Source organism: Condylura cristata, unplaced genomic scaffold, assembly GCF_000260355.1.
Source record: "Condylura cristata isolate star-nosed mole 26May11 unplaced genomic scaffold, ConCri1.0 scaffold00047, whole genome shotgun sequence".
Classification (NCBI taxonomy): Eukaryota; Metazoa; Chordata; class Mammalia; order Eulipotyphla; family Talpidae; genus Condylura; species Condylura cristata.
Window position 1 is genome coordinate 1,241,145 of NW_004567148.1, and position 13,929 is coordinate 1,255,073.

Consider the following 13,929-nt stretch of genomic DNA (forward strand, 5'->3'; position numbering starts at 1 on the left):
GAAAATAAGATGCTTCCTCCTGAGAGCTGCAGCAGCACATCTTTCAGATCCTGAACAACATCAAAGGCAGGACACTCACAAACACATTCATGCCCAATATCGAAGCACTTTCGTGCTTATAGTGTCTACTATCATTGTCCTCAGCCCACACAGCAAATCTTTCTTTAATTCTGAATGATATACTTGATTTCTGATCACTTGATTTTTGTCATCAACTATTGGTCAACAGCTCTTCCAACATGTAATGGCTTGAACGGACAATTTGCTATGTCTCTCAGTTCTGTCTGGGTTCCAATGGACAGTTGTTCCGCTCCGTGTGGTGTTGGCTGGGCTCACTCTCATGACTACATTCAGCTGGGAGCTCACCTGGAAGGTTGAAAATGATTTCATTCATGTGTCTGCTGGATGTGGCTGGAACAGCTGGGGACTGTCTGGGTCTCCCTCTCTCTATCCATACCTCAGCTGTCTGACCCAAGTTTCTTCACAAAGTAGCTGCAGCCCAAGAGATGAAGAAGTCAATTTCAGGCCAGGACTCCAAAGGCCAGGCCAAGCCAAGCCAGAGAAATGTAATTGACTCTATGTCTTGCTGCACACAAGCTCCCATAAAGACAGGAAGGTATTGTTTGTAAGGAATTGTAGTGGGATCTTTGAAAGTAGCCATCAAAAACATCATTTGTAGACTCGAGAATTCAGAGTCATTAGAGAACTATTTCTTTTGTTTTTTGTTAAGATTTATTTCTGCATGCAAAATCTAGGGCATAGGCCAGAGGTAGAGGGTGGGGTCGGTGAAAGGATTCACCAGAGAGAAAGTGGGGAGCAGAACAGGTGAATCTACTGAAAAAAAAAGAAACCACATAGGTGTCCCCCGTTCCCTGGGCAGGGTTGGGGAGTCTGTAAAATCAGCACAGAATATGTTCCTAATTAGCTGTTCATCAGCACCTGCTTTTCTTCTCTAGTTGGTTCCTCATGTCTTTTCTTTTCTTTTTTCTTTTTTTTTTTTCCTGGTTTATGTTTTTTGAGTCTCAGCAGACATGGGAGCCCCTAAGGTCTGTGTGCCTCCAGGAGCAGCCGCCCTCACAGCGCCCTCAGGACGTGTCCATGGTTTGGACTGTCTCTTCTGGCACCTCAATCTCCAGGGGAGTGACCTTCTCAGTGAGGGTGGCAGTGGTCCCTTTCTCACACCTGTATCGACCAAGCCTGGTCCCCTTCTTGTTGGGCACGGAGTATGGATGGAGAAAGTCCAGCTTGGCCTTGCTGATGACACAGAGATCGATGTAACTTCCAGACCCCAGGTCATTGAAGATGCCGGCTGCAATGGCGTCACTCACCAGCTGGTTGGCTTCCTCCTCCTCCATATCTGGCCTAAACTTATCTTCAAACACAGCCATTGTTGCCAAGGGGAGCAGAGGGCAAGACAAGAGAGGTCTGTGGTGCCAAGTTGGTCATTTCTCTGGCAGGGATCAAACTGAGGCCGCAGTGGCTGCAAATAGTGCTTGATAGTGCTGAGACTTTAACCCTTGCACTTGGAGGCCTGAGAGCTTCATGACTTTTTTAGAAAATAAACATTCATATACAAAATATGTTTTGTTCAAATCTATTTTGCCCTTAACATTCCAGGAAACATTTATTTGAGGATTATAGCAGGCTACCTGGTGACCTTCACCAAGATGTACAAATCTCTGTAAATGTGACCTTATTTAGAAAAGCCTTTGCAGATGTCGTTAAGTGAAGAATTTGGAGATAAGCTCATAGTGGATTAGCCAGGTAGAATCCAATGGCAAATGTGTCCATAAGAGGCACAAGAGGAGAAAACATACAGAGGAGATGGGAATGTAAAGATGAAGGCAGAAATCAGTGATGAGAGAAGCCAAGGAATACGCACCCCCAGAAGCCGAAGAGACAAGGATTCTACCCTTCAACCACTGGAAAGTGAGTCGCCCCCTGACACCTTGATTTAAGACCTCTGCTCTCCAGAACCTGAGACAATAAATATCTGTTAATTTAACCCATGCAGTTTTCAATAATTTTTTACAATACACCACTCAGTAATATAAGATTCTTCCCTCTTTATAATTAACACTCAATGTTTCACTCCTATTTTAGGATTGTGGGTTTTTTTCTCATTATTATGTTTATCACGGTAACATCAGTTTACAACACTGGGTATGATTTAAGGGTGGGTTCACGCTTCTTCAGATGTATGTTATCACAGCACATGCACTAGAACAGCACCAATAATCCTTGGCTGTGAACTACTGGGTCATTCTCCACTTGGTTCCCTCACACTTTGGCAACCTCAGTTCTGCAGGTTTGCCCCCCTACTAAGCCATAGTTACATGAATAATAACAACAACAAAAAAAAAAGTTGAAGCAATTATTCGGGAAAAGTTGCTTTGGTAGAAATGAGTCACATGCTGCCCTTGACAAATATGTGCTATGTATATGTGTTCACACTCTAGTTTGAGTCACTGGATACTGTTTATATCTGCATTCTCTCTGTTTGATGCAGTCAGATTTCAAAGATTTGTTCTGCCCCACTTTTGTCTTTTCTGCTGCTTTCTTTATATATTTTTTAAAGATTTATTCATTTATGCATACAGAACTGGGGTACAAGCCAGAGGAGCAGGGACAGTGAAAGGATTGACCAGCGATAGAGTGGGGAGCAGAACAGGTAGATTGACAGAGTACACTGCTAAGGGGAGCAGCAGGTGAGACAGGAGAGGTCTGCTGTGCAATGTGGGTCACCTCCAGGGCCAGGAATCGAACTTGCAATGAAGCAGCTGCAGCTAGCTTGCAGTGCTGCGTCCTAACCCATTTCACTGCCAGGGAGGTGCTTTCTTTATATTCTACAGGTGAATAAAATCATCCAGTATTTCTCTTACTCCTCTGACTTATTTCATTTAACATAGTCTACTTCGGTTCCACCCATGTTGTCGAAATGTCAGTATTTCGTATTTTTCTGTAGATGTAGTAGTATTCCTTTGCATATTGACTATATCTGCTGTAGACATTCATTTGTGGATAAATTATCTACTGGACACTTATATTGCTTCCAAAATGTACAACCAATGACACTGGGAAAATTGGGGTGCCACATGCAAAACAATGAGACTCTACCATTATTTTGCACTCACACACAAAAAGTAATTTAAAATAAACATGGAGACTCCCTGGTGCCATAGGTGTATAAGTCTCAACATTTTCACCACCACAGCCTGGGTTTGATCCCAGCCAGAGTGCTTTGGCACGGCAGATCAGCTATCTTGCCTGCTGCTTCCCTCAGCAGTGGATTTCTGTCAGCCCACCTGTTCTACTCCCCACTCTGTCTCTGGTGAGTCCTCTCACCCCCTGTATATCTGTTCTATAACCCAGTTCTATGCAAAACTAAAAATAAATAATAAATCATAATTAAAAAATCAAAGATGTGAAAGCATAAAACACAGGGAAAAAATGTAGTTAGGTTTTTTCTCCCTATTAATCCATATTTATATAAACAATACAAAAAGTAGCTAACAACCACAATGGCTTTATCATACAAAGAATAACATCTTTGGGGACTCCATTACATTCCCAAATAAACAAATAGGAGTATATCAAACTATAAAACTTCTACATAACTCAAAATGGATTAAAGACTTGGATGTAAAATTGGAAACTTGAAAATACATATAAGAAGACATTCCAAAACATTCCATGACACTGGGTCATGGACTCAACTCCAACAATAAAAGCAAAAATAAGTAAATGGAACCACTACATCAAGCTAAAAAGCTTCTATACAAGAAAAGAAATTATCACTAAAACAAAAAGATACCTTACGGAATGGGAGAAAATATGTGTACATCATCTATCAACAAGGAGCTAATATCCAAGACCTAAAAAGAACTCATACAACTCAACAAGACAGAAACCAATGACTCAATTTTTTAAAAAATGAGCATTATTACTAAATAGACATTCTCCAAAAAACCTCTCTTTTTGTTTTAGGATATACATGACATACATATGCAATGTCACTTATTATCAGGGAAATGCAAATCAAAATCATAAGAGATACCACCTCACATGTGTGAAATGGCCCGTATATATATATATATATATATATATATATATACACTCACACACATATATATATACACACATATATATATACACACACATATATATATACACATATATATACACACACATATATATACATACATATATATATACACACATATACACACACACACACACACACACATATATATATACACACACACATAGAAACAGGCAATGTTGGCACAAAGGTGTGGAGAAAACGGAAACTTCATGCACTATTGCTAGGAATGTGTCCCAGTCCATATAGAAAACAGTACAAGTTTCCTCCAAATAGATCTATCATATGATCCAGCAATTCCACTCCTTAGTATCTACCCAAAGAATATAAGATCACACATTTAAAGGGAGATAGCACATTTCCAACGTATTATTATCCCAGTAGGACCCTACCTGACCCCTCTATAGTGATTCTCAAAGAATGGTCCCCAGGGCACAGCTCTAGCATCACCTGGGAAGATTTCATCAATGTAGATTCTCAGGCCCCACCCCAGACCTACCATGCAGAAATGCTGGGGTGGGGTACAGAATATGCATTTTAATAGACTCTCCAGGTGATGCTGGTGCACACAGTTTAAAAAATAATATGTCCTAGTAAAAGTCCCCACCACCTGGTGTCCTCTGTAGTAAAATGAAACCACCTGTCTGGCTGTCTGGAGTTCTTGCAGAGATGTTGCTAGCGCCATCTGCAGGCCGTGGATATGAGGAGACGTGCGCTGGTCTTTGCTGGATGATGAGCCAGGGTAGCACTCTTCATAACTAACACAAAGGGTTTGCCCACTCTGATTCTCCAAGCTCACACACTAGCACCCTGACTACATCATTGCAAGCAACCAAATCAGAGCGATGAAATTTAAATTCAAGGTCAAGGTCTGAGTTCGAACTATAAAGGTGCAGTATGTGACATTTATAGTGTCGATGTTTCCTCCAGCTCCTTCAGTATTTAACAAATAGCACCTGCTGGTATTTAACTTTTCAGGGTTAACAATGTATTTGATGTTCATTGGATGTGGACTCAGGAAGTGACCTTACTCTGCTCATAAATTCAGCATTTGTTTTACTGGAACTTCACGAGGTAGACTATAAAAGCATGCCATGTTTACAAGATTCAGAACCAACTGCCAGCACCCTGCGGCTGGAGTAGTTAGTGCTCTGACCCAGCCTGGGGCAGAACCAGTGCAGAGCCTCAGACTTTGCCTCTCCTTGTAATGGTTCAGACGGATTCTGTTATTAAAGCTTCCTCCTTAATTACTGACACACATGCAATTCAAGTTACTTTCTTGCAATTATGTTATTCAGCAATAATTGGATTTCTAGTTTTAATTGGGCCCTAAATTAGCAATGGCTTTCATGAAAGCCATTACAGTGATTTCTAACTACAGTTTTTGCTGCTTTTTGAGTACATTATATTTCAAACAGAATGATTCACCAGAAGTCACAGCTGTGGTAAACTCATACACAGATTCCTGTTAACGATCACAAGTTAGATGCTATTTTGTTATAATGAAACGTGTCTACAAAGAATATCCTTTGAGCACTGCTGTCTTCAGCCCAGGGTTACAGCTCACAATGCTGAGCTCTTCAGCTCAGTTAAACAGGAATGAGAAACTTACCACCTGCAACTGCCGATAAATACTCAAGAATAATAGAAAAGAAAACCAATATTTCAATATTCTAAAAGAATATTGAAATAAATATTTTGTTGAATCTACAGAAAATATAAAACCATTGGTGTCTCTTTCCTGAAGGTCCTGTCTACTCAAACCAGCTCAAGAAGCAGCTGACAAGTCTGGGCCATGCACTAGTTATTGCAAAGAATGCTGAGGTGGTAAGAGACAACCTGGCAGTGGTTCAGTGTGTCCTTTAGAATCTACCTGGCTACAACCCGCCTCTGCTACCTTTTGGCTGTGAGACCTCAGGCAAATGATCTCTGCAGTTATATTTCTGTAAAATGACAGGGAGAGGGAAACCTCAAAACCCCCAAACCTGCCCACTCTATATAGGTTCTGCCACCCACTGCATCAAGACAAAACATACTCTAGTGTGTTAGACCTTCCATGGAAGGGAACTTTAATACAACTCATGTGAAATACAGAAGAGGAGAAGAATATCATCTCCAAATCAAGCGCCCAAAGTGACCCAGCCCCTCGTGGATTAAAGCCCAGCCAAACAGGGTTGGTCCAAAGCAGGACCCCTGAGGCCCCAAAGCCTGTCACAGTCTGAGGCACCTCCTGGTGGGGACCCATAGGGAAGGGGCAGAAACAGCCAGACAGATCTGGAAGGAAAAGAGCAAAATCAAAGTCAAGATCAAAGCTGCCACTGTGAACCTCCCCACGGGTTTCCACCATCCACCACATCTGTTTTCATGAAGCAAGTGCAGCTTCTTCACATGTCTCTGCTCCATGTGCCTCCCTCAGGTCTCCTTCCGGCTCCCCATCCTCCTTCCTTCTTCCCCCAGTCTCCTCTCCAGCTTCTTTTCCTCCCTGCTCAGCTCCACCCTCCTTTGGGTGAGGCTGGGAACCTGGAGCAGTCTCTTTTCCTGGGGGCCACCCTGCTACATTTCCCCATTTACCAAATTTAGCACAAGGTTGTTGTATAAATTAAATGATTTATTACATGTAAAGAACTCTTAAAAACAAGCACTTCTTAAATGCTAGTTCTATCATTCTATTGCAAGGTGACAAGGAACTTACCTACCTTGTATATCCCTGCATTCCCAGTATTCAGCATGGAGACTGGCCACTGGAAGCGGTCAATAGATCTTTCAGTCTAGTTGAGAAATCCCAGGCTATAGGAAAAGCCTAGGAGAGACTGACAGTATTGCAGCTGGTTATACCAGTCAGGACCCTGCTAGGGACGCGATGTGCACTGTTAATTTAGCCCTTGAAGCAGCACGGGTTCTAGTCCCACAAAGCTGTAAAAAAGGAGTTCACAGACATTTCAAATAAGTAAACAGAGAGGAACAAACTTTGTTCAAGAAAGTAAAGTTTATCTAAAGGAAGAAAGCAAGGACTCTCAGGTACGCTGTCCTTGGGAGGGTTAGGGTTAGGGCAGCCATGTGGGCCCATGTCTAGGGGCATTTCAAGCTTTTCCTCTATTCGAAAATCTCATCATCCTACTTTGTGATGAGTTCTTTCTCCCAGTGGCCAACCCTCCAGGCAGAGGAGCCCATTTTCCCGCTCTTATCCTAGAGTTTACCTCCCTATCTAAGGTCTTATTCGTTCAAGTTTTACTGTCTTTGTTTAATCCTCCTTGACTTCCCGTCCTCGTCTCTGGAGTATGTTTTTGTTAGCACCTCTTAGAATTTACTGTCTTTACCTCAGAAGCCTCTAACTCTCCCGAAGGCCCTGCCTGCCCTGTCCCTGAAGCTGCCTAATGAACCCTAACGTGCCATGGGACGCACTAGCACATAGAGGAGTAACTGAGGAGCATTTCAGAAATGGTCACTGACAAAGATATGTGACAAATTTTAAAAAGCCAAAGAGAAATGATGAAGCATTGCAGTGTCTCCAAAAGCCCAGAGCCACTACCCAGAATGTGAAGGGGCCGTGGCGGGATCTGTGGAAGGACCTCGCACAGGAGCTGTGATGTGCGGTAAGGAGTTCAGCATCGGGCCCTCCAGTCACACACAAACAGAACCAGGGGAATAAATGCCCCGACAGCAGCGTGACTCGCTGACGTTGTCCTCTTAGCAAGTATAATTGGGAGAGGGCAAGGGACAAAATCCATATGTATAAGTAGACTTTCAGGCACAGAGCAGAGTGGAGAGAACGGGGAGAGACTTTAGGGACGGGACAGCACTCAGGGAAAATTAGGAAAATATTCAGAAATGGTGAACTTTGAGATGATCCTTTAATCAAGGTCAAGTTACACCAGGGGCAGCTGAAAGGATGAGGAAAGGTGACCCAGGTGGAAAAATAGCATGAATTAATCAAGGCAGGAAATAGAAAGTCATGTTTATGAGTCATAATTAATCCAATTTAGCCACAAAATAGGGCACAAATTTGTAAGAAGAGATAGATTAGTGCAGCTCATAGAGTCTCAAATGACTGGGCACTTAATTTCCAAAGCAAGAGTGGTTATTGCCACTGGGTGTAGCAGCGGGTTAGGGTAAAATATCGGGAATAGAAAGTTGGCCTTACATACCTGCCCTTTTCAAACTCTTCCCTAAAATTGGGTAAGAGTGAGCTTCAAACACATTTAATGAAAGGGCTTTTCTTTTTTTTTTTTCCTGAAGATTTTTTTTTTTTTTTATTTCTGCATATAAGAATTGGGATATAGGTCAGAGATGCGGGGGATGAGAAGGTTCCCCAGAGACAGAGTGGGGAGTAGAACAGGCTAACTGACAAAATATGCTGCTGAGGGGAGCAGCGGGTGGTCAGGAGAGGTCTGCCGCGCCATGTGGGTCAGCTCCCTGGCTGGGGGTTGCACTCAGGCCACAGTGGCTGGTGATATCTCGATAGCACTGAGACTTTAAACCTTATGCCATCAGGGAGGCCCTGAAAGGGCTTTTCAAAATTGAGAGTCAGTGCTGGAATGTCTGGTCCTTGACACTGACCTTGCACATGTGTCCTGGCCCTGCTTCTGCATTCAGTGTCAAAGTGATCAGTCCTACAGCCTGGTTCCCATAGCAACCTCATCAATTCCCTTTCTCTATTCAAGCCTCCTGTGGGATCTCAGTTTTTAACCTTATTAAATGACGCCACAACAATTTTCAACTAATATTTTTGAAAACATAAAACAGTATTATGAATGAAGCAAAATATACTGAAATATAGTTATCAAATATTTTTAACAAATGTGTGGTGAAGTAACATATGTAACTACAAACAATAAATAATAAAACCTAGAAGCAAGCATAATAACTGATAACATTGAAGTGGTAATAAACAAAAACATTATTTTGCTGTATCTGCAACAATAATCTAGTATGAAAAAAGTCTGATTCCTAGATTTCTATTAATGACAGTAGTCTTGGAGCTTGTATTTATAGCTGAAGAAAATGCCAAAATTTTGACCAGAGGTTAATGTAAATAAAGTGGCATTTTCCCCCATATGGGGGACAGGGCTGTTATAGCTGGCACCCCCACTGGGGGCACAGGGGAGAATAAGTAGCCCCAAGTGAAATAGAACAAAGAATCGATTGGGGTGGAGACTCTGAAAGGAAATAGAAGGGCCTACAGAAGTAGCCCCCCAAGACTCAGCACTCAAGATTTCAGCATTTTCAGATCTTCAGTGATTCCAGCCATTTCTGCCCCAACCACGCGGACCTTCCAGAAGGCTTTTGAGGGCCTCTGAAGGGTGTGGAGAGGCTTCCAGCAGCCAACCTCAGAGGCTAAAAGTTGAGAGGCTTTGGAGGTAGCTGAGTGACAGGAGCCGTTCCCAGCTTTGCTGCTATTACAGCCTGGAAGGGAAGGCAAAGACCTGGAGCTGGGCAGGCACCCTGCTGAGCTGTGTGAGTGTAGCCATTTGTAGGGTAGTTCAGCTGCTGCAGCTGCTGTTTCCAGTGTTACTTGTCTAATATGTGTTGTTGCCTCAGGCACATCTTGGCAGCGCTGGTAAACATCCCCCACCCCCACTCCTGCTATCCTTGAAAGCTGGATCACAGCCTGTTCTCTCTGGCTACCACATACTCCAGGCCCTCAGTGAGGAGTAGATGCCATCTTGGCCCAATTGTTTGGAATACATGTTCGAGGTCTCCAATGTTGGGAAGATGCTATTTTAAGAGTGTGGCCTTTTGTTCAAGATAGGAGCTCCACGTCTTCAGTGGCAGGAAGATGCCATCTTAGCAGCCTTTATTCAGGACTTCAAAACACTGGACAATACTTTAGAGTGAAGTAACCAGTCACCTATGGCCTCTGTGACTCTTTGTTTTCACTCGTTTGTTAAATAAATTCCATTACTGTTGTTTTCTGAACCTGAGAGGTCTTGCAATTGTGCATCAAGTTGAAGAACTCGGACAATGACTGGTAAACTATTTGGCCACTCCAACAGGTATATGCAATAATGTTCAACTTCCCTATAGTCAGGAAAATGCAAAACCACAATGAGATACCATTTTATACCAGTGAGAATGGCACATATTTATAACACTAGCAACACTACAATGTCTGCAAGGATGTGGAGAAAAAGGAATTCTCCGACATGGTTGGTGTGAATGCAAACTGTTCCAACCACTATGGAAAGCAGTGTGGACCTAGCATGACCCAGTATTTCTGAATTGGAAAATATCAGGATGACCTGTTGATTAGCTCAAGTTGGGAGATAGCCTATAAATAGAAAGTTTCAGAGAACAGCTGATAAGCACCCTCAAGACCACATGTATCCCGATTTATGCATTTCCAGATGACGGTACCCCTTCTTCACTCAATAATCTCTGTTACCTAGTTGCTTGGGGCTCCAACTTTATCATGCGATCTCCTCTGGGTTCTCTGGTATAAAACCTGCCGACATAAATAAAGAACTTCCCTCGTCCTCTCTGAGTGATTTCTGCTTCCTGACAGAATTCTGCTGTAACTGTTCCACTACAACAAATCCACTCAAAGGACACAAAAACATTAATTCAAAAGGGGACTAATTAATTAATTCAAAAGGGGATACTGACACTCCTATGTTTATTGCAACACTATTTACAATAGGTAAGTTGTGAAAACAACCCAAATGCCCTAAAATAGTATCAAGATTATGTGGTATATGTATACAATGGAGTATTACTCAGCAATCAAAAAGATAAATCCATGCCATTTGCAGCACATTGGGTAGAGCCAGAAGGGATTATGCTCAATGAAATAATTAAGAAGGAAAAAGAAAAATATAGGGTGGCTTCACTTATAGAAGGAATATAGGGGAACCAAATAAGGGATTGGGAGAATTACTTTTTTATAAAGCAACTTACATCAGGGACATTCTGCAAGGGAAGGGGGAGGGGTCAAACAGAGGAGGGAAAAGCACAAGGAACTATGGTGATGGTGCACAGCTAAATTGATGGTGGGAATTCCATGGGCACTACACCTGAGAGGAGAAAGCAAACACTGTACAAAACTGAACAGTGATGCAACACACACACACACACACACACACACATACATGTGTGTGTATATACATATATATATAAGTAACAATAAATTTTTTTAAAGATTTATTTATTGGTACATACAGAACTGGGGTACAGGCCAGAGGTGCAGGGATGGTGAGAGGATTCACCAGAGACAGAGTGGGGAGCAGAACAGGCAGATCAAAGAAGCACACTGCTGAAGGGAGCAGTGGGCAGGTCAGGTCTGCTGCGCCATGTGGTCACCTCTGGGGTGGGCGGGGATCGAACTCATGCTGAAGTGGCTTTAGCTTCTTAATTCTGTGCTTTAACCGCGCCACCAGGGAGGGCCCACACTAAAACATTTTTTAAGAAAAAAATAATTAATTATTTGGCCACTGTCCTTGGCCGGTTGAAGTGCCCCAATTGCTCATCATCAATAGGCTCCCTGAATTAAGGATCATTAGTCCAGTCTGATCATCCTTGTTTTCACCCCTAAAACTGGAAAATGCTACTGAAAGCAAAACCCACATAATATCCCTTGACAAGTGTTGATTTGGGGGGGCATTACCTTTCACTTGGAGGGAGAACTTGGTTGAGCTAATTGGATTTGCTGGGACTTTTCTGTTTCTAAAAAAATGTACTCACGGGCCCTCCCTGGTGGCGCAGCAGGTAAAAACAGCACTAAGAAGCTAAAGCCACTTCCACATGAGTTCCATCCAGGCCCCAGAGGTGACCCACATGGTGTGGCAGACCTCACATGGCCTGCCTGCTGCTCCCCTAGGCAGTGTACTTCGTCGATCTGCCTGTTCTGCTCCCCACTCTGTCTATGGTGAATTCTCTCACTGCCCCTGTACCTCTGGCCTGTACCCCAGTTCGGTGTGCATAAATAAAAAATTCTTTTTTTAAAAAAATGTACTCATGGGCCCTCTCTGGTGGCGCAGCGGGTTAAAGCACTGCACTAAGAAGCTTAAGCCACTTACCCATGAGTTCGATCCCTGCCTACCCCGGAGGTGACCACATGGCACAGCAGACCTCTCATGACCCGCCCGCTGCTCCCCTCAGCAATGTACTTCGTGGATCTGCCTGTTCTGCTCCCCACTCTGTCCCTGGTGAATCCTCTCACCCTCCGCATCTCTGGCCTGTATCCCAGTTCTGTATGAATAAATAAATCTTTAAAAAAAAAATGTACTTACATAGTCATGAGTGAAACCATGTTGTGCAACCATCCCAGGCCAGGAAGATTCACTGTTGATTCAGGCTAATGGAATAAGGAACTTGGAGCCTTAGGTATGTCTAACATGCCTTTAATGCTGAAACCGGGGGACAGATACACAAGCAGGCAGGCAGGTAGACATACAAAAAGACCCAGTAACAACTGAAACTCCAATCTTGCATGTTGTTAGGAACCCAAAGTCACATAACTGATGCATTGCCGTGCATGTGAAGTACTTTCAAAGTTACAAATCATCTGTTACTTGCTGATTGTCCAAAAGATGGAAAACACAACTGATACATTTCAAGGCTAGGGGGCTATCTATTGTCTGGAAGGCAAAAAAAGCGCCTAACTTAACCCATCTTCCTTACAAACTCTTACAGCTAACTTATAGATCTGCTTGATCTATAGTCAGTCTTCATAAAGTGCATTCATCCAGCAAATATGCATTGAGCATCTCCTGTGTGCCATGCACTTTTCTGGATACTGATGTTAAATCAGTGAACAAAATAAACCAAAATTAAAAAAAAAAAAAAAAAAAACACTGCCCTCATGAAGTTTAAATCCCAGTGGAGGATGAAGGGATTAGGCAATTAACAAAAACAATGAATTACATATATGACACCATATGTAAAAAGGTGCTAAGTACTATAAAATATATGTAGAACTTTGTAAGGAATCAGAGAGCCAAGGAAGCACTGCAATTTTTAAAGGAGCCATCAAGGTAGTTTATTAAGAAGGTAAAGGTGAAATCTAAGAAAGGACTTGAAGGAGGTGAAATCAACCATATCCCTTTGGCAATAAGTCACCTCAGCCAGGGTGACCACACTCTTCTGTGTCAATAAACAGCACAGTTTAGTGAAAGCAGCATAAGAAAAGATTCAAGAATCCTGTGTTGACTTTTCCTGGACTTTGTTTCCTCCTTTGTGAAAAGGGAGCGCTGGCCTCAGTTAAAGGGAACAAAACTGTGATCAGCACAGCTGATGTATGGTAGAGGCTGAAGGGGCCCTGGAGGTGATGCACAGACTATGTTGGCAAATGTTCCAGTGGCTTCCCCGGCTTGTTTCACCTTTGATCTGCTCTATACGGTGAGGCTGCAATTGAGATTCTGTTTGAAAAAGATGTTTCCCTACAAACCAAAAAAAAAAAAAAAGTGTAAAAACCATTAAATAGTGATTACAGATTTCTTTTAAATAATTGTCATAATTATTCCCCCAAATCATGAACAGTTTGCATACTGCCACCTTGATTCTTGGTATGATTTCACTGCTTCTTTTGGGTTTGCTTCATTACTTGGCACACAGAGGTATTTATAGTGATGGTAATGAGTTTCAAAACAAATCTAATGAAATGTGCATTTTCATAGGATTGTGAGTTCCTGGAATAAATGCGCTTTGATTTTAAAAATAGCTCTAGGAAGGCGAACGGCATCTCTATGCCCTTCCTGATACTACCCCAACCCCCTCTACCTGCTCCACTAATGCATTCCACATCAATTTTATTAAGGGATCATCTGATTATTCCCATTTAAAATAGTTCAGCTTATACACACATGCTCAGTTCGAGGAATTTTCTGGTAGGC

General features: G+C 42.5%; 1 pseudogene; it reads right to left on the minus strand.

The window, feature by feature from the left end:
• Nucleotides 1-1,085: 1,085 nt before the first annotated feature.
• Nucleotides 1,086-7,711, minus strand: LOC101635426 (annotated as a pseudogene).
• Between the last annotated feature and the right edge of the window lie 6,218 nt (nucleotides 7,712-13,929).